Source organism: Chiloscyllium punctatum, chromosome 4 (assembly GCF_047496795.1).
Source record: "Chiloscyllium punctatum isolate Juve2018m chromosome 4, sChiPun1.3, whole genome shotgun sequence".
Classification (NCBI taxonomy): Eukaryota; Metazoa; Chordata; class Chondrichthyes; order Orectolobiformes; family Hemiscylliidae; genus Chiloscyllium; species Chiloscyllium punctatum.
In genome coordinates, this window is record NC_092742.1 from 40,431,082 (window position 1) to 40,457,567 (window position 26,486).

General features: G+C 40.9%; 1 protein-coding gene across 3 annotated transcripts in view; it reads right to left on the reverse strand.

Annotated features, from left to right (window-relative positions):
* mdga2a (MAM domain containing glycosylphosphatidylinositol anchor 2a) overlaps positions 1-26,486 on the reverse strand; it is a 908,723-nt gene that overhangs the window by 705,337 nt on the left and 176,900 nt on the right. The gene's annotated exons all lie outside the window — the stretch shown is intronic.

Below are 26,486 nucleotides of genomic sequence, written 5' to 3' on the forward strand. Positions count from 1 at the left end.
TTTCTTCCTGGTGGTGGAAATTTGAATAAAGATTCGTGCACCTTGTGTCTCTCACTGAGTCTCACACCTGCACACACATGACATGGGTGCTGAGGAAAAAATAAGCACTACTGCAGTTAGGCAGTTTATAAAAAGGAAAAAAAGAAACAGGAGAGTGTTAGAGGTTCTGTTTACTTAGAGCTGGCTCTGAGGGAGCTGGATCAGTATCAAGGACTTTTCACATGCAAATAAAAAGTGACTTGGTGATGCGATACCAGCCTTTGTGGAGTTACTTAACCCACAATAACATTTATTTCTTAGGCGAATTATTTGTCCTCACTAAATTTGTAAATATTACAACAAGTTATAAAACCTCCAATGAAACCATGGGCCAATGACATGTTTCCAGTGAGGAATGATACTTGCTGAAAGCTTATTACAGGAAATCATGGCTGATTGACCATGGGCAGAAAATGACAGGCTCTGCACCTGCAGATTCCAATGACGCACTGCCTATGAACTCCACGATACATTGGGAGTGCAGAGCTCAGCCCATCACAAGCACATACAGTACCTGCCTTGCTACTGTGGTCACGATTGCTCCATCCCAATCATTTATCTCAAGGCTGATGGTTTCATGGTAATTAAAATAATAGTCACATATCTTACTCAGAACAGTTCATTGAAGCTATGAGTATCAGGACAGTGCTGTGTGCCAGTACATTGGCATAACACAGTCAAAGAGTACAGTCGGTCCTGTACTTATTTCCTGGACTGCAATTTTGCCATCTGTTTGCATCCAAGGCAGTGCATACACAGAGTCCATGCAAATTTCATTAGTAAAAAGAAAGACTCATTCCTCTGTACAGATTTTCATGAATGGAAAATGTCCCAGAGTGTTTCACAGAATACATTTCAAAATGTTTAGTTGACATGTTGTCACGTATTTAAATTTTATTTCCTCTTAGAATATTGGCATCGCTGGCTGGACTGGCATTCATTGCCCTTGACAAGGTGGTAGTGGGATACTTTCTTGAACAATAGCAGCCCATTTGTTTAGTTGCATCAACAATGGGAGGGGGTTCCAACAACTTGACTCAACAACACTGAGGGAACAACAATATTTCGTTATATTGTCCAAGTGAAGATGGTGAGTGGCTTAGAAAGATGTGGTGGTGTTCCAATGTAGCTGCTGTGCTTGTCCTTCTAGATAGTAGTGGTCATGGGTTTGAAAGGTGCCAAGCAACTTTGGTGAATTGCTGCTACTGAGTGTCATTGTGGAGGGAGTGAATGTTTGTAGATATGCTATTAATCAAGTGGTCTGCTCTGTCCTGGATGATGTCAAGCTTCTTGAGTATTGTTGAGCTGCAGTCAACCCGGCAAGTGGGTAATATTCACTCTCACTCCTGACTTGTGCCTCGTAGATGGTCGACAGGTTTTGGAGATAAATGAGGTGAGTTCGTTACTGCAGGATTCCACATTGTTGAATAGCTGCTAGTGTTGTTGCTGCCCTCCTGCTCCCTTCATTCAACCCGAGTCGATTGCCTGGCTTAATGGTGATATGCAGGGCCATGATGTTGTAGATTGTATTGGAGTACAATATGACTGCTGCTGATGATCCATATTGCTTCATGAATTTCCAGTCTTCAGTTGCTAGTCTTCGAATCATAGAATCATACAGTACAGAAGAAGCACATCAGCCCATTGAGTCTGCACCAATGAAATCTATTCTAAATCTACATTAGCTCCATTTTCCAGCAGTTGGCCCATAGCCATGAATGTTATGATATTTCAAGTACTCATCCACGTACATTTTAAAGGTTTGGAGGTGCTGGTGTTGGTCTGGGATGTACACAGTTAAAAATCACACAACACCAGTTTATAGTTCAAATTTGGAGCTGTACATTTTAATAGTTTTGAGACTTTCCACTTCAACTACCCACCCAGGTAGAACATTTCATGTTTTCAGGACCCTTTGGGTGAAACAAAACTTTTCCTCAAATGCCCTCTAAAGTTCCTGCCTTCCATCTTAAAATTATTGGTATTGATCTTTTAAGTATGGGGAGCAGTTGCTTCATATCAACCATATCTATGCCCCTCAATCTTATGCAACTCAATTCAGTCTCCTCTCACAACTTCTCCAATCTAAAGAATTTAACCTGAGCTTATCCAGTCTTTCTTCATAGCTAACCTGCTTTCCCACCCCAAATAGGCAAGCTCCTGGTGAACCTTCTCCACATCCCCTCCAGTGCTATCACGTCCTCCCTTCAGTGCAGTGACCACAATTGCACACTCTACTGCAATCTAACCAAAGTTTTGAATACCTCCAACAAGCTACATGCTTTTAAAATTTATGTCTTCTTAATACCCTACTAACCTGTCTTACCATCTTCAGAGATCTGTGGACAACCACCCCAAGATCTGACTGTTCGTTTGAGATTTTTATTGTCCTGCCATTCATTGAGTACTCTCTTGTCTTGTTACTTCTTCCAAAGTACATCACCTCTTACTTTTCAGGGTTAAATGCCATCTGCCACTAATCTGCCTATCTAACTAATCAGCCTACATCCTCCTGTAACTTTAGACATCTTTCCTTGCCATTAACCATCCAAGCAATCTTCATGTCATCTTCCCAATGTTTTCTTCTATAGTCACTCATGTACATCACAAACAACAAGGGATCCAGCATTGATCACTGCAGGCACCAGCCTCCAATCAGAGAAACTGCCTTCTAACAGCACCGTCTGTCCCCTACCACTGAGTAAATTTGGAATCCAGCTTACCTAGATTCCCATGTGGGACCTTGTCAAATGGCTTTCTGAAATCTATTTAAGCTACATCAACTGCATGACCCTCATTTAAAAGTCTGGTCATTTCCCAAAATAATTCAATGAAATTTAGACATGACCTTCCTCTGACAAAACCATGCTGACTATCCCTGATCAAACCATGCCCCTCCAGGTGGAGATTAATTCTTTCCTGCAGAATTTTCAATTACTCTCCTGATCATTGATGTGAAACTCTCTGATCTGTAATTTCCTGGTTTATCTCTACCACCCTTCTTGAAAAGCAGAAGCACATTAGTTGTCCTACGGGCATCTGGCACCTCCTCTTTGGCCACACAGATATTAAAAACTTGGGTCAGAGCCCTTGTAATTTCCTCCCATGTCTCCCACAGCAGCCTGGGATAAAACTCAGCTCGATCTGGGAATTTGTTACCTTTAAACACTCCAAAACGCCCAATACCTCCTCATTCCCATGTCAAACTGCTTAAAAATGTTACAGTCCAACTTCACAAATTTTGTACCAACATATTTTTCTAACCACATTGTTCAGAGATTTTATCCAGACTTCTGGAGCAAATGGAACATGAAACTGGGCCTCCTGGTTCAGAGAGAAGGAAACTACCACTGTGCCACCAGAGCCCTGATTCTGACCCGACTCTCCAAAGTGAAGACAGATATGAAATCCTTGTTTCATACTCTATTAACGTCCCCTGGCTAAAGGCACATATCCTTGGTCCTTAATGGCTTCTATTCTTTCCCTCATCTTTTAAGCCTGTATTCTTCCCCAATTCCATTGGTAATGTCTCCATCCCACTGTTTTGCTGTAGATTTACCCAGTAGTGACTGTTCCCTTTCTACTTTGGCCAGATCCTGCCTTATTTTAATAAAATATGCCTTAACGCAATCCAAAACCTTTTTTTTAAAAAGGCCACCTTGTTCCTTTTCTGCAACAAAATTAAAACATACGATGTTGTGTACACTTTCACAAAAATGTGATCTCACTAGCACCTCATTCCCCCATCTCTATTCTCCCCATTATTAGGTTTAGCACTGCATTTTCCCTTGTTGGACTTTCTTCATGTTGATATAAAAATGTCTCTTAAATACATTGAGAAACTTTCCCCTCTCAACCTTTTATATATGACTATCTTGATAAATGCTGGAGAAGTTGAAATCCTGTAATATAGTTACTGTATTGTTTTTACACACCTTAAGTGATTTGACAACATATCTGCTGCTCTACTCTCCACAATCTATTTGGGTGCCTATAACACACTCGCAGCCTGTATAACACTCCCAGCAATGTGACAGCCCCCTTCTTTACTCCAAGCTCTACTCACAAAGCCAGACTTTCAACCTTAACAGTAACTGACTCCTTAATGAAACTGCAACACCACCTCCCCTTCTGCACCCTCCCCTGACCTACCTGAAGGTTCCATCTCCAGGAATGTGGATTTGCCATTCCTACCCTTTCCTTTACCTCTGTGATGTCAACAACCTCGAAATTCCACATGTCAATCCACGCCCTTAACTCAATTGCCTTACCTGTAATATGCCTTGCATTAAAACAGAGGCCATCCAGCCTCACCTTATTCCCCTGAAACACAACATGGCTGAACTCCCTCACCCTTCACTAACACTGTGTCACTTCCCCAGCCGAACTGGTTTAAATACCTCCCAACAGCACTGGCAAACCCACCTGCAAGGATGTTAGTCTCATTCTGGTTCAGTTGCAGACCATCCTGCTTCCCAAAAAGTTTCCCAGTGATCCAGGAATCTAAAACTTCCCTCCTGCATCAACTCTTGACTCATTCATTCATCTGCTCTCTTCTCTTTCTGTACTCACTAGCCCATTTGAAGTCTAGCTCATTTAGTGTTGCACTTGGGTGGAGAAAGTCTGAAGTCAAATGACACCAAGTTATACTTCACCTAACAAGGAACAGCACTCTGAAAGCCCCTTATTTCAAATAAACCTGTTAACTATAACCTGGTGTCATGTGACTTCTGACTTTATCTTACTGAGCAAAGTGATAGTGCCATACAAAATGATGCAAGGTATTTTCAAAGTAAAAATGGGACTTAATTTCCACAGGACCTGTGGTCACTCTGACTGACCCTGTCAGGGACGACTATATCTACAACATAGAGAGTGGTGAGGATGAGGTCTAGTATGTTTTTCGCTCTTGATGGTCTCTTCATCACCTAACGCAGACCCAGTTTAGCAGTTATGTCCTCTGAGACTCGATCAACTTGATCAGTGCTGTCAATCCACAATTGATGATGGACAATGAAGTCCCCTATCCAGACTACACTCTGCCCCCAGCCACCCTCAGTGCTTCCTCCAAGTATTGTTCAATATGGAGAGTACAGGTTCATCAGCCAAGAGGCTAATCAGCGGGTTTCCTTGCTCACGTTTGCCCGGATGTCCAGAGTCAATGTTGAGAACTCCCAGAGGAATTCCTTCCCAATTCTATACAACTGTGTCATCACCTCTGCTAGATCTGTTACATTCAGGAATGGTGATGGTCTTATCTAGGACATTGTCTGTTAAGGTACGATTCTGTTAGTATGTCTATGTAAGGCTGTTGTTAGACTATGAGACAGCTCTCCCAATTTTAGCACAAGCCCCCAGTGATTAGGAAAGAGGTCTTTGCAAGATTTAAAGGGCTGTGCTTACTGTTGTTGGGTCTCTGGATTACTAGGAGATAGTGAGGACTGCAGATGCAGGAAAGTCAGAGTCAATAAAGTGCAGAACTGGAAAAAGCACAGCAGGTCAAGCAGCATCAGAGGACTGATGAAACATCCTGACCTGAAATGTTGACTCCCCTGCTCCTGTGATGCTGCTTGACCTTCTGAGCTTTGTCCAGCTCCATTCTTTACCATCTCTGGATTACTAGTTGAGCAATAATATCTCTGGGTCATCGTCTCATTCCAGTTTAGCTTCCAGATTTCAGAAAGCCTATATCCCCCTTCACACTTGTATGAGATTTGCACTTTGTTTACTCTTTTATCATACTGACTGATTCACTGGCTTTAAAGTTGTATCACTGACAACACAATGATGTGTATCCCAATATTGAAAAGGTCACCAATGTTTGACATCACTCAACATGCAACTCATCTGGGTCATTAGCTAACTGCGTCAGTGTTAAAATAATGTGATGTGTGAAACCTTTTGGACATGTCAGAGTAGCAAATCTTTCCATTGTAAGGGGGAGAATATGCAACTGTCTCCAGGTGCTCCAGGTTAGGTGAATTCGCCATGCTAAATTGCCCATAGTGTTCAGGGATGAGTAGGCTAGGTGCATTAGTCAGGTGTAAATATAGGTTAGGAGAATGGATTTGGGTGGATTAATCTTTGGAGGGTCAGTATGGACTTGTTGGGCCAAAGGACCTGTTCCCACACTGTAGGGATTCTATGATTCTATGAAGTTGTAACTTTAAATTGCGGCAGTTTTCCTTGCAAACTTTAAAGGCGCTGCATCCTTGTAAAATGCATTGCTGAAGCAAATTTGGCTTGTATATAGTATCTTGGAAAGGTATAAGCATCTTTAGTCTGTGCTTTTTCTTCTATTTATTTTAATCACTTAATAGTTGCAGTTTAAATTTCTCCTGCATCCAAAGTTACTTTGATCTCAGTAAGTGGACTATCAACATCCAAGGAAACATGATCTTGAGCTTGTACAGATTAATATATTCATGGTGTATGATCCAAAGAGTTGCTGTCTTACCATCACACAGATTAAGGAATTGTCCCAGTCACTCTTGTAGAGCAAATCAAGTTATTTTAATCTATTACTCATCTAATCTTGAACAGCACAAAACTGTTAAGAACCAAAAAAGCATACACAGCCTCTATTCAACTAAAACTGGACAGATCTAACAATGTTCTATAGTGTTGGTGTGCCATCAGTTGTCTACAAGATGATGTTTAAGTTATATTAGTGGACATCAGTTTCTAAATTAAAAATGTATTTCACATACCTGTGAAATTGGCAAAAACAAAAAGCTGGCATCTTGTAAATCTAAGCTTATTATTGGCAGTTTTTCTGCCAGTCAAGCAAATGCATCACAAGTACACAAACCTTGATCAAAAGTTTGATATAATTTAAATTGGTGTTTGCTGTTTAAATTGCTTTGAATAATGCCATTCTCCAAGACAGTAGCTGTCTTGTGAATGAAGAAGAAAACTGGCCAGTAGACAAAGATAATTTTGAGCCCAATCCAGTCAAACAAACCTCAAGTCTTCATTTGAATGTACATACAATCAAACCAGCTTTGTGAAAAAAGGAAAAAAACAAATAATTCGCAGTTGCATAACACATCATCACAATGCGAGGTCATGCCAAAGCATTCTAAATCACTGTATTACTTTGGAGTCCACTCACTGGCATTATATAAGTAAATTTGACAAGCAATTAAGGTCCCTCAAACAACAAAGGATTAATCTGGTTTTAATGGTGTCAGTTTAGCCAGGACACCAAATGAATCCTGAGTTCTTTGCTGAAAATCCATGCGACCTTTTATAGCAACTCAAACAGACAACTGGGGTTAACTCAGTCTGTAACTCTAAAGAAAACCCAGAGAAATGTCATTCTTCTTTTGAGCAACTGAAGAAGCAATATTTAATTCAACGGCCAGAGTGCTATCAAGCCTACTAAGTTTACAGTAAGAAGTATAGTCATAAGTATAAGAAGTAAATTCTAATTCCTCAGATTACTTTACATAAAAATGTTTAGTAATTTTAAAAAATATATACATAATGCTTAGTTACCAGTTGTCACCTTCTAACAAATCCTTATGGAAGGCCAGGGATTTGTTTTTTCATTTTAATACATTAGTCATTAAAAAATCTAAGTGACTCCACATCAACACCAACGTTGTAACATTTCAGGATGCCATTAAAATTGGCAAAAACAATTAACTAGTGTTAAAATATAAAGGATAAATAAATTTTCAATGTCCAATTTATATTTTAGAAGTTTCCAGACAACCTGACTATCCAGTTCAATATGGACTATGTGGCAAATTCAGTCTCACAAGTAAATTTAGCAGAGGTTCTGTTCCGATGATAGCACATGGCATCTTATCATGACAGAGCTGGTTCAAATAGATAATTAAATGGTAAATGTCTACAGCAAATTTCAAATCACAGAAAGTGAACAAAACAACTTCTGCTCTCACAATACCTTAAATATTTCGATACATTCACAAATGGGAAAAGAAAGAAAAGTAAGGACAAATGGAAATTCTAGAGGTGATGACAATGAAAATATCAAAGACAAGGAGTGTATGAAAGCACAGCATGGAGTAGCAAGGCAGAAAGGTTCAGAAAGAGAGTTACAAACATAGGCCTTACCGGCAGACAGTTCTACCTCTGATCCTAGATTGAGATAGAGTTTAATCTAAAGTACAGTGTTTAGTTTTAAGAAGTTGCAGTAATAATCTGGTTTGATATAGTTCCTGATACATGGTTGTTTGTTTAAACAGCTTCATGGCGTGTAAGGAATTAAATTGTTTTCTATGCACCTACAGTTTCATTCACAGTATCAACGAGAGAGGATTGAATGAGTGTTCTGTCAACTGGCGCAGAATTAATGTTTCACACCTGCACTGGTTGCTATTATATTGCTTCTGAGGACTCTATATTGTGAGCCATTTTAGTTTCTCAGGATTGAAGATGATTCCCTCCATTCAATGGAGATGAATATCATGTCCAATGCATGATCTGTAGATTCTGCTAAATCAGAGGCAGCGTGTGCTTGAGGGAGTGGGCAAATTAAATGTTTGGAGGTTTGTGTGCTGTCTCCAATACCTCAACTTTGCTGCTGCATGCTTCTGAAGTCCCTTCATGTGTTTAGAACCTTCCTGAATAAACATTGAAAGTTTTAGCTGGCTGCAAGCTGGGAACTCCCAGGATCTCAAGGGATGCTTTGAGGACATCCTTAAATCATTTCTACTGTCCTTTTGGAAATCTCTTGCAAGTGCTTCACAAGTTTGTTATCAAGTATATATGAGTGATGTGCCACAGGCAACTAAACTAGTTTTAAGTGTCTAGTGCCTTAATGTTGGGCATGTTGGCTTGGGCAAGGCTGCTGCTGTTGGACAGTTTTTCTTGCCATTGGATTTGGAGAATCTTCCAAAAGAACTGCATGCAATACATAAAAGAATACAGCCTTCGGCCCTCGATGTTGCACCGACTCATGAACTATTCTCAGCTTGTCCCCTACACTATCCCATCATCATCCATGTGCTTATCCAAGGATTGTTTAAATCTCCATAATGTGGCTGAGTTAACTACATTGGCAGGTAGGGCATTCCACGCCCTTACCACTCTCGGAGTAAAGAACCTGCCTCTGACATTTGTCTTAAATCTATCACCCCTCAATTTGTAGTTATGGCCCCTTGTACAAGCTGACATCATTATCCTAGGAAAAAGTCTTTCACTGTCTACCCTATCTAATCCTCTGATCGTCTTGTATGTCTCTATCAAATCTCCCCCTTAGCCTTCTTCTTTCCAATGAGAACAGACTCCAGTCTCTCAGCCTTTCCTCATAAGACCTTCCCTCCAGACCAGGCAACATCCTGGTAAATCTCCTCTGCACCTTTTCCATTGCTTCCACATCCTTCCTGTAATGGGGGCGACCAGAACTATACACAATATTCCAAGTGTGGCTGCACTAGCGTTTTATGTAGTTGCAGCACAATATTGCAGCTCTGGAACTCAATCCCTCTACAAATGAAACCTAACACATGGTATGCCTTCTTAACAGCACTATCAACCTGGGCGACAACTTTCAGGGATCTATGTACATGGACTCCAAGATCCCTCTGCACATTCACTCTACCAAGAATCTTTCCATTGACCCAGTACTCTGCTTTCCTGTTATTCTTCCCAAAGTGCATCACCTCACATTTAGCTGCATTGAACTCCATTTGCCACCTCTCAGCCCAATCTTGCAGTTTATCTAAGTCCCCCTGCAATCTTTAACATTCTTACAAACTGTCCACTACTCCATCAACTTTAGTGTCATCTGCAAATTTACTAATCCATCCATCTATGCCTGCTATCTATGCCATCCATAAAAATGACAAACAGTAGTGGTCCCAAAACAGATCCTTGTGCCACACCACTAGTAACCGGTCTCCAGGCTGAATATTTTCCATTAACCACCACTCGCTGCTTTCTTTCAGAAAGCCAGTTTCTAATCCAAATTGCTAAATTACCCTCAATCCCATGCCTCTGCATTTTCTCCAACAGCCTACCATGTGGAACCTTATCAAAGGCTTTACTGAAGTCCATGTATACCACTTCAACTGCCCTACATTCATCTACTTGCTTGGTCACTTCTCTAGTACTTTGAGGTGCCTGCTGTAGGTTGTTGAAGTCTCTAAAGTGTATAAGCGTGCAGACAAAACTGCTGCTCCGTGAACCATGATGTTAGTCTTACATTTGAGATCCTGTTTTATAGGGTTCAGAAAAGATTTCCAAGTATTTTGCCAGGGTTGGAGGATTTGAGCATAGGGGAGGCTGACAAGGCTGGGGCTATTTACCCTGGAGAGTCGGAAGCTGAAGGGTGACCTTATAGAGATTTATAAAATCATGAGGGGCATGGATAGGGTAAAAAGACATGGTCTTTTCTCTGGGGTGGGGGAGTCCAGAACTAGAGGGCATAGGTTTAAAGTGAGAGGGGAAAAAATTAAAAGGGACCTAAGAGGCAAAGTTTTCATGCAGAGCAGGGTACGTGTATGGAATGAGTTGTCAGAGGAAGTGATGGAGGCTGGTACAATTACAACATTTAAAAGACATCTGGATGGGTTTATGAAGAGGAAGGGTTGAAACTGGTTTGGGCCAAATGCTGGCAAATGGGACTAAATTAGGTTAGGATATCAGGTCAGCATGGATGAGTTAGATCGAAGAGACTGTTTCCGTGTTGTACATCTCTACGACTCTATAATTACTCTTTTCCTCCGTTCGCTGAAGGCAAAAATTAATTTTGCCATCTAGTTCTATGTTTGTTGAGAACAAGTGGCCAAAATATAGAAAATGGTGCACATTGTCTAGGATTTGCCATTGATCATAATTGGTGGTGAGTGTGGGAGCTGCTTGGAAGAGGATCTCTAGCTTATCATATTTGGTATACTTCAGAGGGGGAGTTGACAATGCCTTGCAGCTTAATTTTCATATTGAAGCTTTGTGACTGACGTTGGAGTGGTGTTAGCTTTGTATTGAAAACATTCATTGAAGCTTCCTGTCTGTTCTAGAGATTAGCTCCGTGGCTATGGGTACTTTTCTGGACATGAGGATACAATGTAGATACTTGGTGATTGGCTTGGCAGAATATGTGGGAAGTGGGCAAATGGGGAGAGATCATGGACATTATATGTGGTAAGGCAGTGGGTGTGGGGTAAGGAATAAGCTTGAGGTGCAATAAAAATACTGCCCCCCCAAAAAAAGCCTTTCTAAACAACACAATTAGACATCGGCACCCACACACATAGCATACCACACTGCAACACTAAGTAGTACAATGCACATTACCCTAGCATGAAAATAGAACACACGGACAGGTGTAGTCATTCAGCCCATCAATGTTAGCCCAACGTTCCTTCCAATCACATTTACTTGATTTACTTCAATGCCTTTTCCTCACACCATTTCTATGGTGCTTTACCTCAATCATATTTAGAATAATTTCAATCTATACATTAAGCATATTCAATGCTTGAGTTTCCTTAGCTGTCATGGGTAAAGAAGAGTCTTCATCTCAATTCTTCCCAGTTTCCCCCTCATCTTGGCATTGAGTCCACTGGTTTTAGATTCCACATCTTACCTGCATCTATGCTATCTATCCTTTTGAAAATCTTGTTAGTTTCAATCAAATCATCTCTTGTTTTTCAAGCCCAGTTCGCCAAATTTCTCTTCAAAGGATAATGCTTCCATCCCAGACCTGCTGAGTTTCTCAAGTATTTTCTGTTTTCATACTATACCCACCAACTCCCCTTTATCAATCCTGTTTCTAAGTTCCTCAAAGTCTCCAAAAAAGTTAATCAGACAAGATTTCCCATTTACAAATCCATGATGACTATGCCCATCAGATTATGATCACCTAACGTCCATTTATCATATTCCCTATGAGAAACAAAAGTTTAGACATAAGTCGGGAGCGTGTTTCTGAAGGCACAATTTCACCTGATTTACATATTGCTGGTCCAAGATGAAAATCTGGGCACACAAGTCACATTCTGTCAATTGTAGCACGTGCATTTTATTCTATGTCCCCATTTCCCAGTCCATTTCCCTGGCCATACAAAATGTTCCCTCAATTTTATGCATGTTCAGTTTTTGCTAATAATCTTCTGGCATTATGAATACTGATAATATACCAGTTCATCTAGACTATTTTATTCTGTTGAATGTCTAGTCCAAACTTTTCCTCTTCAACAGACTTTTATAACTTGGGATTTGATGATAAGAATTGTGAACTGAATAATACTTGTGAGCAAGAACCCTGTCTTCACTATATTTTGATGGACACATATATTTTTACTTACAAGTAATGCTCAAAGTCAAAACTATGCAGTGCAAAAATCTCACTTCTGGGGATGATATCACTCCTTGTAATCTCAGTCTCAAATATAAATTCAAATGTCCACATAGCAGGGCTGAAACTCCACTGTGGAAATAAAATGCTATAAACTTACAACTTCTGTCAGAAACGAACACCATTTTAACAGAGAATTCCTGACCAAATTGCAATACCATCCCCGGCTGCTGCTAAAATGAGAAATCCTTCATATCCAGCACAGCTTGAATTTGGTGGTAGTTGAGCTGGGAATAGACTCTGAGCTCATCCTTACAGTCTACTACATTAAATGGAAACTCTAATGTCGGGCCCAGCAGGACTTCTCGCATGCATCAATCATTCAAACGTTTGGTGAGGAAGAACCTGAGGACCTGCAATGCAAACACAGGCTGTCCAAGTTAGCAGGAATTCCTATCGGGCATTTAGCACAGGCACAAAGCCTTGCTGCTACTGCCTGAGAGCTTTGTCTACGATAACAGGCAGGGATACACTGATTACAATTATACAGAAAAGATGGCCAAACTATATTTCTAAAAGTAGTAATATATGATTGTTAAGGTTCGTTTTTCAATGTAAGTCAGGGGATACTCAAGTCAATTTGTATAGAACAGAAATTACAAGAAGGCATGATACCACCATCTCTACATTTGAAGTGCCAAATACAAAAATCCTATCATAGAGAACAATAGACCACTTGGACCTTTGAGCCTGCTCTGCAATTCAATAAGATCACAACTGATTCATACTTCCCCCTGACAATCTTTCATCCGTTGCTTCTCAAGAAATTAGCTCACTCTACCTTGAAAAAATTACAGAAAGAATATTCCAAAGATCCACTACAGTTTCAGACAAAACATTACTCCTCATCTTCATTTTAAATGGATGACCACTTTTTTTAAAATTAGTAAAATCATTCTAGGTTCCAGAGTCATTGAGTCATACAGATCTACAGCATGGAAACAGACCCTTCAGTCCAACTCGTCCATACTGACCAGATATCCCAACCCAATCTCGTACCAACTGCCAGCACCTGGCCTGTATACCTCCAAACCCTTCCTATACATATACCCATCCAAATGCCTTTAAAATGTTGCAATTGTACCAGCCTCCACCACTTCCTCTGGCAGCTCATTCCATACACGTACCACCCTCTGAGTGAAAAAGTTGCTCTTTAGGTCTCTTTTATATCTTTCCCCTCTCACCCTAAACCTATGCCCTTTAGTTCTGTACTTCCCCCAACCCAAAAAAAAACTTGTCTTTTTAACCTATTCATGTCCCTCATGAATTTATAAAACTCTATAAGGTCAGCCCTCAGCCTCTGATGCTTCAGGGAAAACAACCCTAGCCTATTCAGCCTCTTCCTATAGCTCAAATCTTTCAACCCTGGCAACATCCTTGTAAACCTTTTCTGAACCCTTTCAAGTTTCACAGCATCCTTCCGATAGGAAGGAGACCAGAATTGCATGCAATATTTCAACAGTGATCTAACCAAAGTCATGACCTCCCAACTCCTGTACTCAATACCCTGACCAATAAAGGAGAGCAGACCACAACAGGAAATGTCCTTTCTTCATCCATCCTGTCAAGACCTCTCAGGATCTTATATGCATTAAGCAAGTCACTTCTTATTCTTCTCAACTTTTGTGGATACAAGCCCAGCCTTTTCCTCATCAGGCTAACCAACCCATTTTAGGTATTGGTCGAGTAAACTTTGTCTGAATTATTCCCAATACATTCACCATCTTTTTTGAATAAAGAGACTAATACTGTACACAAACCTCTGGGTATGATCTCACCAATGTCCCATACAACTGAAATGTAACCTCCCTACTTTCATTCAATTCCCAGACTCATCGTAACCATTAAAATAAGTGAAAGAGATGCAACCAAATTGAATAAAATGAAAAACAATGGTGACTGCATAAAATAACGATATATCTAAATGTGGAAATAACCCAAGAGCAAAGAAAAGGACATAACATCAGGTTCAAAGACCTTAGTTTGGCTCTATCTAATGAACTTTGAGTTGTATAGACCATTTGGTCCAACTATTACATGACAACCACATTTCATAAATTAATCTCGTGCCATTTGCCAGCATTTGGCCCATATCTCTCTAAACCCCTCCCATTCATATATTCATTCAGATGCCTTTTAAATGTTGCAATTGTACTAGCCTCCACCACTTCCTCTGACAGCTCATTTCATACAAACACCACCCTCTGCTTGAAAAAGTTGCCCCTTATGTCCCTTTTAAATCTTTCCCCTTTCACTTTAAATTGATACCCTCTAGTTTTGGACCCCCCCCCCCCCCCCCCCCCACTGTGGGCACATTCCTGATGAAGGGCTTATGTACAAAACATTGATTCTCCTGCTCATCGGCCACTGCTTGACCTGCTGTGCTTTTCCAGCGTCACACTGTTCGATGGGTAAATACCTTCTCTATTCACCCTATGTCCCACATGATTTTATAAACCTCTATAAAGTCACCCCTCAGCATCTGACTCTTCAGAAAAAATAGCCCACACAATTCTGCTTCTTGCTATAGCTCAAAATCTCCAACCTTGTAAATCTTTTCTGAACCCTTTCAAGTTTCGCAACAACCTTCCTTGAGCAGAGAGACCAGAATTAGATTAGATCAGATTGCCTGCAGTGTGGAAACAGGCCCTTCAGCCCAACAAGTCCACACTAACCCTCTGAAGAGTAACCCACCCAGACCCATTTCCCTCTGACTAATGCACTTAACACTATGGGCAATTTATCATGGCCAATCCACCTAACCTGCACATCTTTGGACTGTGGGAGGAAACCAGAGCACCTGGAGGAAACCCAAACAGACAAGGAGAGAATATGCAAACTCCACATAGACAGTCGCCCGAGGCTGGAATTGAACCTGGGACGCTGGTACTGTGAGGCAGCAGTGCTAACCACTGAGCCACCGTGCTGCCCCAATGAAACCTGTGCAGGGAACCCCTGCACAGAGTATTCCAAAAGTGGCCTAACCAATGCCCTGTACAGCTGCGACATGACCTCCCAACTCCTGTACACAATGCACTGACCAATAAAGGCTTGAACAGAACATGTCAAATATCTTCCACAACACTCAGTAAAACAATCTTACTTCAAATAATGATGAGCATCAATGCTGGAAATGCAGCATAAAAAGTAACCTTTTTTTAGCTACTCCTACTATTGCAAATCTCTAGTTCATGATTCATGTATTTTGAAATATAAAATGTTAGTTTTTGGAAGTGCAGTTTTTAATTATAGAAAATTATTTGAAGTGAATACAAGTAAACCAAGCTTTACGCCATGTTGACTTAAGAGGCCCTGAATTAGAAAGGCACAATAAAATAAAGTAGATGAAGAAACTTAAACAGTGAATGATCTCTAGGTGGAAACAAGATTTCTTTCTTCAGATCAAAGAAGAAATCATATACGCAAGGTAATTAACCAGAAGGCCCATTTGAGCGCATTCGCATAGCATGCCATATTGTCATGGAGATCTGTGAAACTTAGGAAAATTCAAACTTATCTGGATTTTTCCTGAGAGTTTTAGTTGTAGCTTGGACTTAGTGGGACAATCACAGAGAGATGATGCCACAGAAATACTGCTCCATATTCTAATCAAGAGAGTGAAATAGCTCAGTTAACAATGGTTTCCACAAGCATCAGCAGGACCCTTGCTTGTCTGAACAAATAAAGAGCAATTTCCTGTTTTGCCTCAGCTACACCCATCACTTCCCCAAATATACAACCAAAGACTGATAAATTCAATCTCTGATTATGGGGACATAGGTGTTCAAGGTAAGCACTGGAACTTAAACCAAAAATGGAATCCATCACAAAAGCTGACCCATACTGTCAAGGTACCAGTGTTGGACTGGGGTAGACAAAGTCAGGAGTCTCTCCACCCTGGAGGCTCCCTGCCTGCATTCCTGATGAAGGGCTCTTGCCTGAAACATCGATTTTCCTGCTCCTCGGATGCTGCCTGTCCTGCTGTGCTTTTCCAGCACCACTCTGATCCATTCAGCTGTTGACACTTTACTCACATTGTCTGACACTTTTGATCACCTGCAGAGACTTATTAGTTCACATTCCACTCACATCATTTGCATGATCTTTTGATCTCTCTGCCAATAAATTCCGTGTCTGTACTTTTTTTCACTTCACCTGATGAAGGAGGAGCACTCCGGAAGCTTGTGATTTCATATAAGCCTGTTGGACTGTAACTTGGCATTGTGTGACTCCTGACTTTAGATTAGAGTGTTACCTAGTCAACAGCTGAATAGAAAGTGAAGGGGATCACCTATTATCCAATTAATTGAGGCAAAGAGATAATTAACAAAAAAAAACAAGGCGATGCTGGAGACAAACAAAAAGAGGCTGGAATAACATTATAGGTCTTAGAGTTGCATGTCGAGGGTCTAATCAAAGTAACAAGTAATGCAAAATTGTACAAACTAATTATGGCAGAGAGATCATAACAAGTTATCAAGGTAATGGTGTTAGATGAGGACAGTAAGTAAGATTTGCAAATACAGAGCAGTCTGGTGGGGTTACATGTAGTGCCAGTGATAATCCATTATCAGACCCAATTCTTTTATGGTCAGGCTATGACATCAAGTATAAGGTCAATCACTGAGAGGATTAGGACACAAAATAATCCAACATCCTATAATTTATCTATCCATGCCCTTAATCTCTTCAGTAATCAGTGATATTAGTGTGGCACAGTAAGTCATTTTAATAGGAAGATTTGTTTGGATAATTTCTTTCAAAAGCTGATTTTCTATGTTAGATGTGTGTGCCTAGCTTAGCCCACATTTCTCCTGGGTTTAAAGTCTTACAACAAGGTATTCATGAAATATTGCAGAGCAAGTTGCATTTCATTGGTGAGTTGTTTTTTTCCATCACAGCTTAGATTCCTTGTAATGTATCTCACAATAATGTCAGTTCCAAAACAGGGCCACTTGATTGTAGTGTTTGCGGGCATTATTCGACATTTTAAGCACAAAAGCATTTCAGAAATACAAACTGGTTTAATGTAGAAAGCTGTAAGCTGAATACATAATATTTCTATGAAAAGGTTGACTATTAAAGAAATGCACCTGTCAATGAGTTCATGTTAAATGGAAGCTGTTGTACTTTTTGTGTAAAGTCAAACAGAATACATTTGTAAGTGTTGCTCGCCTCTTCACAGCATCAATATTTCCTGCCAATTAGGCAAACGAAAAGCTGATGCTCGAGTTTCTTTATGGTTACACGATAAAAATTGCCATTTAAATTTCCTGTCGCAATATAGCTCAAAGAGGAAATTCCTGGGAATCAGATAGTAGATGATGCAGTCAACTCTGAAATCAATACATCTCTGCTGTCTGGAAAGTCAATTACTCCTGTAAGTTGTCTGAGCATTTTATTTTTATATGAATCCACTCATACCAACCTGCATATAAACGTATGAGGGCCTATCAGATCCTTGTGATCAGGACTGGATCTTTGAGCTAAACTTTATGTATTTTGGCTAAGTTGGAACTACATCAAGTTTTCTTTTGAAAGGTTTGACACTGTGAGGCATGGTGAGTTCTCTCATTATATCTTACCAAACTTGCTACAGACATTTCCTACTAAGGCCCAGTGGTGTCTCAATTTGGAATTCCAACCCAAGTTACCACATGCCATTACCAGAACAAACTGCTACTCTGCGGGCATCTTGGAATTCATCTTGACATCTCTTAGAGTGGGCCATCTGTAAAAGTTCCTTGTGCACCCAGACAAACATGGTCAGTCTGGAGTGACATTGCACAATTGCTGACCTTTGCCCTGGATATGGCAGATAGGGGGAAAATCGGTACCTTGCTCTGTGGGCAGGGAACTGGAGGACCCACTGGGCAGAGTGGTACTAAGATAGAATAACCTCCTCCTCCTCCCAGACCAGCAGTTGAGGCCACGACACCAGGCCATGACGTTTCCACCTTGATGTGAATATTCTCACCAATGAGGAGTGCAGAGAAGGTCAATGTCTTTCTCCATTTCACCCAACACACTACTGTCATCTCTCTCCGAGATGACACTCATCTCATTCCCTGCTACTGTACTCACCTCCCACCAAAGTTCACCCTCTACCGTTCTCATTAAATGTCTGTAACATCTTCCCAACACACCCTTACACATTCTTGTTCCCAATATCACTAACTCTACATAGCATCTACTCTATCTTGGCACTTAGGAGACCTGCACTAACAATAATATCGATGTTGCTTACTTTAGTTTCTCATAATATTTGCCTCTTTCTCATTCCATGAAGAAAACAGCCCACAACAGGACAGAAAAGGCTTGTGTCAGATGGAGTGCTGGCCACTTTAAGCTCTAAAACCCCTGACAAGGAGAAAATCTGAAGTCTGACTGCCTCAATTATGGCCTGGACAGATGTCGGAGACTGCCCCTGACTTACTGATCTGTACTTTCTGACTGGAATCGATCCTCCTGGACTTGACTGAGATACTGAAAATTATGACAAGCTTCCTGCTGTGTGTCTGCATTAAACATCACAGCAGTACAGGACTAATGAAAGCTTGATACCTCTGGCTGAAGTGGCAAAGCACAAAAAGCTAAGGCAAGGCAGAGATGCTGTAAGCATCCACCTATCAACTCAGACTGAATGAGCACCATGATTGCCAGCGAAGAGCCTAGAGATGCAGTCTGCTCCAGTCCATGGAGTTTTTTTTCCCATGAGTACAGTGTCCTTGCTGCAGCATTGCAAGGGCAGGTGGTAGTGCAGTCAGAGATGTAGAATTAAAGTGCAGAAGCGTACTATAAGTTGATTAGAAATGTGCAATGAGGACTTTTACAAGCTAACACATTTTGGATGCCAGCACATGTGCACATGGTATGTGTTTGGGTGGAGACAAGGAAGTGAGTCTTGAGATGTTGGTGCTTGGTTTCTAACATGAGTGTCATTTGGAGCAAAAGGCAAGTAGATTGTACAGGCGCTCTTGTACTTTGATTTCCCTGTCAATTTCCTGATGTTGAGATTGTTTGGTGAGCTGCCAATACAGGAGGCTTAAACTTAATGAGGTGAGTTGGGTTGTTAACAAGGCATTTGACATGGAATAAAAACCAAGTAGAAACTTGCCCCTGCCCAGTGAGAATCTTGCCACACCACTTGTGGAAAGCATAAAAGTTTGTACCTTCACTACCTCTGAAAGCTATGGACACAGGAGGGAGCTTGACAATATTAAGTTAATTTATTTAACACTCATGAACATTCAGTAGCAGTTATGATTAGATTCACTTAATTTAAATATAAACTATACAATAATATGTATTAACATAGATATGGGTTCAGCATATCCTACTGGCTCACAGCAGTGGATAAATATTTTTTACAGGAATAATAGAAGTCTTCTGTTTTTTGACCTCTGGTGCAGGGAAGTGCCTCCATCCTCTGCACCTTATGGATGGAATTTAATTTGATCTTACAAAGATGTGGCCTTTGCCACATGGGATGTGTGTGGGCAGGGTGTCAAGTCAAACCAGAATGAATTGTGCTGCTGAAGATCTGTTCAGAATGTCTCCGAAGATGGGCAAAGGATCATCAGTTACAGGATGACAACTTAGCAAAATAGGGAAAAACAAGCTGAGAGTAACTTTGAAATGATTCTTGTAAAAATTGTAATCCTGCAGACTGCATATTGCAACCTATAAATGTGATGTGGGTTTTGAGTGCATTAAAACAATTATAATGATGTCAGTTCTGAAGAACTGGACCCATAACGTTAACTCTGCTTTCTCTCTCCACAGATGCTGACAGACTTGCTCAGTGTCTACAGCAATTTGTTTCAAATTTCCAGTATCTGCAATTCTTTGGTTTTAGCTGCTAGACCTGCTGATTTTTCTCCATCAATTTCTGGTTTTGTTTAATAATGATGTCTTTTCTGTGGTTTATTGCATTAGTTGCTCATCAAGCAATGGTTAGTTGGCATTTCATTTAGTCCGTTGCAGTAAAAATCCTCTTTGTGGATCGCCATCTTGATATTTTGGAGAGACTTGCACTTTGATGGTTCCTTGAGCAATGCAATTGGGCATTTGCTACTCCTGGTAGGACCAGCCTTGATGGCAAACTCAGGAAGGGGTGTGTCACATGATTGGCACTTAATTCAGCAGGTTTTTCTGAAAGAAGGCAAAATGAGCCTCTCAATCTGAAGAGTGAAACTCCTTGTTGTGGTTCTGTTCGCAGAGCTGGGAATTTGTGTTGCAGACGTTTTGTCCCCTGTCTAGGTGACATTCTCAGTGCTTGGGAGCCTCCTGTGAAGCGCTTCTGTGATCTTTCCTCCAGCATTTGTACATAAGCATATCGACCTGGACCCAATATACCGATCACTGCAGCGGACAGCTGGAACTGACAACTGGAAGCGGCAGATTCAAAACACTACAAATGCCAGAGGAAAGATCACAGAAGCGCTTCACAGGGGGGTCCCAAGCACTGAAGATGTCACTTAGACAGGGGACAAACAACAAATTCCCAGCTCGGCGAACAGAACCACAACAACGAGCACCCAAGCTACAAATCTTCTCACAAACTTTGAAGTGAAACTCCTGTCATTAAACACCACATAATGATTGAGAGGTAGGATTTGTCAATTCCCCAGAGAATCTGTTAAATTCTAATGTTACCCTTGCAAGCAACAAACATTCATTCATGTTCAAGCTTTTGAGAGTGCACTTTTGTTTAGAACATTAACAAGGTCTCATTTTCAATTTCTTTTGACTAAATAGTGATGTAAATGTATGGAATGTGACAGATTTGGTATAACGTAAAGTGAATCAAACTAAAGCTGTGAAACTTCAGTATTAGGGTTTGTTCCAGGAAATAATATTGGCTTGTAGCTAGCAAATAAAGTTGAAATTGCAAGAGCTGTCATTCCAATTTTTAAGATTTGTTTTTGTAATTAAAACAATTCAGTTTACAGTTACAGAGAAATGATTTCTTTCTCTGCATGGCTGCTAAAATCTAATTTTGTTTGATTTTTTTCACAAATAAATTAATTGCTTCACTCCCAGAAAGAGTACATAGGGTATGTTGTCAGGACCACAAATCATTTAAATTTACATTTTAAAAAGGGATATTGGCAAATTTACTTCTCGGGATCTCAGAGGTTAGCATAACATAAAAGACCTTTAGTGTCACAGGTAGCCTTACCACCTCATAGTGAGCTGGACACACTGGTTTATCAGTGCAGAGTAGAAACTGGGTTTTCTCACTTGATATGTATGCTGACATTTTTCACATTGGTCAGAGGAAAGCATATCTATATGAGTCGGTACTTTTGATACAATGAGAAACCTTGGCAGATTGGATACTCAGTGAGCTCTTGCAAAAGGGTCTTGGAAACTCCTTTTATTCTGGAAATATCAAATAACAGCCTGTCTGGCTTAATAATATTGTTGGTATTGTACATCATCCAATTCACAGACAAAATTTTGGAAGCACTGACCCAGGCATTCTAAGCTGCATCTAATTCTGTATGAGCAGAATGATTGATGTTGGCCAAGCGAAAGCAAATCTGTTTCCCTAACACCACAGATCTGTTAATGGCACATTCTACCAGAAGCAGCAGATGGCAATGCTAAAGTTTGCCATAAATACTTAAGGCTGCATTAAAACAGACAAATAGATTTAGCATCATCCTTCAGCAAAGAACAATAGCAATAGACGCCATCCAATCACAGGATTTGAATGCACTATTTCAATTTTATAGAATTGTAAACTCAAGTAAATGTGCAATATAACATATTTAATTTTAGTCATGAAACAAAGCATAAGCCTCAATATCTAATACCTAAGTGTACAATTTATTGTCTATGAACAGTAGTCTGATAAAATTGAACACCAATTCTATACAATGTTTTGAGATATTTAGCATATGGAAAGTATGAGTTACTTTTGAGTTTCACCTTTTCAAGAATTAAATTTAAAAATCAACTGGGGAGATGGTGGCATAATAATAATAATGTCATTCTACTAATTCAGAGACTCAAACCTAGTGTTCTGGGGACATAGGTTCAAATCCGCCTACAGCAGCTGGTGGGATTTGACGTCAACTAATAAACAGTTAATTTAAATCTTGTCTTAGTAAGATAGATGATCATTGATTTTTGAACAAAAAAAACATATCTAGGTAATTAATACCCTTTTGGATGGCAAATCTACCATCTTTACCCAGTATTGTCTACATGTGACTCCAGTCCCACAGGCGGACTTCAGCAAAGCATTTGACAAGGTTCTGCATGATAGACTGGTTACTCAGGTTAGACCACATGCCATCCAGGAGAAAGTGAGGACTGCAGATGCTGGAGATCAGAGCTGAAAAATGTATTGCTGGAAAAGTGCAGCAGGTCAGGCAGCATCCAAGGGGCAGGAGAATCGATGTTTCAGGCATAAGCCCTTCTTCAGGAACGAGGAAGGTGTGTCAAGCAGGCTAAGATAAAAGGTAGGGAGGAGGGACTTGGGGGAGGGGTGTTGGGAATGCGATAGATAGAAGGAGGTTAAGGTGAGGGTGATAGGCCGGAGAGGGGTTGGGGGCAGAGAGGTCGGGAAGAAGATTGCAGGTCAAGAAGGCGGTGCTGAGTCCGAGGGTTGGGACTGAGATAAGGTGGGGAGAGGGGAAATGAGGAAGCTGGAGAAATCTGCATTCATCCCTTGTGGTTGGAGGGTTCCTAGGTTGGGTTAGTTGGTGCGGGTGTCCCAGAGGAGGCCACATCGGGTGCAGTGGATGCAGCAAATGATGTGTGTGGAGGTGCAGGTGAACACACACATCATTTACTGCATCCACTGCACCTGATGTGGCCTCCTCTACATTGGGGAGACAGGCTGTCTTCTTGCGGAACATTTCAAAGAACACCTCTGGGACACCCGCACCAACCAACCCAACCGCCCCATGGCTGAACACTTTAACTCCCCCTCCGACCCCGCCAAGGACATGCAGGTCCTTGGCCTCCTCCATTGCCAGACCATAGCAATACGACGCCTGGAGGAAGAGCGCCTCATCTTCCGCCTAGGAATCCTCCAGCTACAGGGGATGAATGCAGTTTTCTCCAGCTTCCTCATTTCCCCTCCCCCCACCTAATCTCAGTCCCAACCCTCGGACTCAGCACCGCCTTCTTGACCTGCAATCTTCTTCTCGACCTCTCTACCCCCACCCTCTCTCTGGCCTATCACCCCCACCTTAACCTCCTTCCACCTGTTGCATTCCCAACGCCCCTCCCCCAAGTCCTTCCTCCCTACCTTTTATCTTAGCCTGCTTGGCATACCTTCCTCATTCCTAAAGGAGGGCTTATGCCCGAAACATCGATTCTCCTGCTCCTTGGATGCTGCCTGACCTGCTGCGCTTTTCCAGCAATACATTTTTCAGCACATGGCATCTAGGGGGAAGATAGCCAATTGGATAAGGCTTGAAGGCAGAAAACAGACGGGGTAGCATAGGGTTGCTTTTCAGAATAGAGGCCTGTGACCAGCAGTGTGCCACAAGGATTGGTGCTGGGTTCACTGCTTTTTGTCATTTATACAAACAATTTGGATGTGAATATAGGAGGTATGTTTAATAACTTTGCAGGTAACATCAAAATAAGTGGTGTAGTGAACAGTGAAGAAGATTATCTCAGAGTACAATGGGACCTTAATCAGATGGGCCAGTGGTCCGAGAAGTGGCAGATGGTGTGTCTATGGAATGAGCTGCCAGAGGGTGTGGTGTAGACTGGTATGATTACAAGATTTAAAAGGCATCTGGATGGGTATATGAGTAAGAAGGGTTAAGAGGGATATGGGCCAAATGCTGATAAATGGGATGAGGTCAGAGTGGGATGTCTGGTCAGCGTAGACAAGTTGGAATGAAGGGTATGTTTCCGTTCTGTATAATTCTATGACTCTGAGTAGTTGGCTGTTAACTGGCCTCAGCTCAAGGGCAACCAAGAATAGGAAATAAATACTTACTTGCCAGTTATGGCCATATTTAAAGAAAGAATAAAGGGAAAAGAAATGAGCTGAACTTGCAGAGAGTCTTGTTTCAGGTCTGAATATGGAGAAGAAAGATCAGCACTCATTCTGTCTGGTTAAGGAAATCCTCAGTTACGCTGCTGATGCAGGTCCTGTGACTTTCCATTTACAGCAGTGGTGAGCCAATCAGCACTCATATCTCAACATAACTCCACCCCCTGCCCCCAAAATGGCTTGCTCTGGTGCACAATAAAATACCCTTTCATCATAAATTGGGGAAAGGTAATCTTTTGTCATATTTCCTGAATTTCACACTTCCTTGTGACACCAGTTCCAACAGTTCTCATTCACCCTACCTAAATGTAAAATGCTCCATTTTCCTCTGGCCCATCACACAGCAAGAAGCCAAACAGTAACCATCGAGATGGTGGCTTGAACAAACATCACATCCTGAAGTCAATGTCCCTTAGCAAACTTTTCTGCGCATGTCCACATCTTGAAAGCATCATTCAAATAAAAATTCAGATGAATTTGAGGAGTTAAAAACTAGAGTGGAAGAGAATACATTCATAGATTGTCACTTCTAGATATGAAACAAAAGTTCCATGGGCTGCCACAGGCAGTGAGCTCCGGAACTACCTATATGGAGAATCAAAGTAAGCCTACTGGTAACATCTCTTTGGAATTGAATTTCTTCTAACTATTTTTGATTTCTGGGTAACTGCTGATCAGAGACAGAAGTGAAGAAGCAATGCTGTTGGGTGTGGGAGTTTGAGCTAAAGGATATATTCTATGTGATCAAAAATAATTCATAAATCAAAATAAATGGCAATGATTCTGTGTTTTACACAGTTGCAAAATATGATATTATTTATATCAATGCATTAATTTGTTGATACAGATTTACTCTATGTGAAATAATGGATTAACAACAGGAGTCTAAGAAGTCTTGATGTGTGGTGCGAGGTCACATGACTAGATGGGAATCTGGAGCAGTCCTATTAAGAAGGCATTCAAAGTTCATCGAGAATGTTAACTAGGAAATTTGTAAATAAAAAAAATTTGTGCCGAAATGGAAAAAGATCCCAACAGAGTTAATCAAAATATAATCAGGCTCCATTTCATGAAGAAAGGTTGAGCCAGTACTCAATGGAGTTTAGAAAAATGAGAGGTAACCTTATGGAAACATACAAGATTCCCTGGGGGAATTGACAGGGTAGATGCAGAAAGGCCATTTCTCCTCATGGGAAGTGATTAGGATCAGATGGCATGAACTCAGAACAAGGGGTCACACATTTAAGATACAGTTAAGGAGGAATTTCTTCTCTCAGAGGATAGTGAATCTATAGAATTCTCTACCACAGAGGGCTGTTGAATTTACTTATTGACCCAATCTCAAGGGTGAGATTAGACAGCAAGGAAATCCAAGGTAATCAGAAAAGTGGAGTTGTGGATAATCAAATTATCTTGACCTCATTGAATGGTGGAGTAGACTGAATGACAAACAAAATCAGAAATTGCTGGAAAAGATCTGGCAGCATCTGTAGAGAGAAATCACTTAACATTTTGGGTTGAAATACCCTTTCTCAAAACAGAAGTCTCATTGGGTTGAATGCCCCATCTGTACTCATGGTCTTAACAGCTCAAAAAGATGACAGGACACCATATAAGATATTTAGCAAAATAAGTGGGAACAAGAGGAGTGAACACTGCGCTTGAATCTGATTGCAAGATTTAATCAGAAAATATAGATAACATTACCTTGAAGAATAGTATTCCTATAATTCTGCGTTTAAACAAGAGGAAGTTTCCCCTTTGATAGCCTCACATCAAATTAGATTTGGGCACAGTTCTGCAATCTGTGTTGACTGGAAATGGATTATGAACCTAACCCACAAAGTCATTCAACAGATCACATGGTGGAGCTACAGGGAAAAGCTGTACAGGCTGGAGCTCTTTTCCCGGGAGTGTCAGAGGTTGAGGGGTGACCTTATAGAGGTGTAAAAAATCATGAGAGACACAGATAAGGTAAATAGTTGAGACCTTGGAGTGCAGGTTCATAGCTCCTTGAAAGTGGAGTCACAGGTAGAATAGTGAAGGCGGCATTTGGTATGCTTTCCTTTACTAGTCAGAGTATTG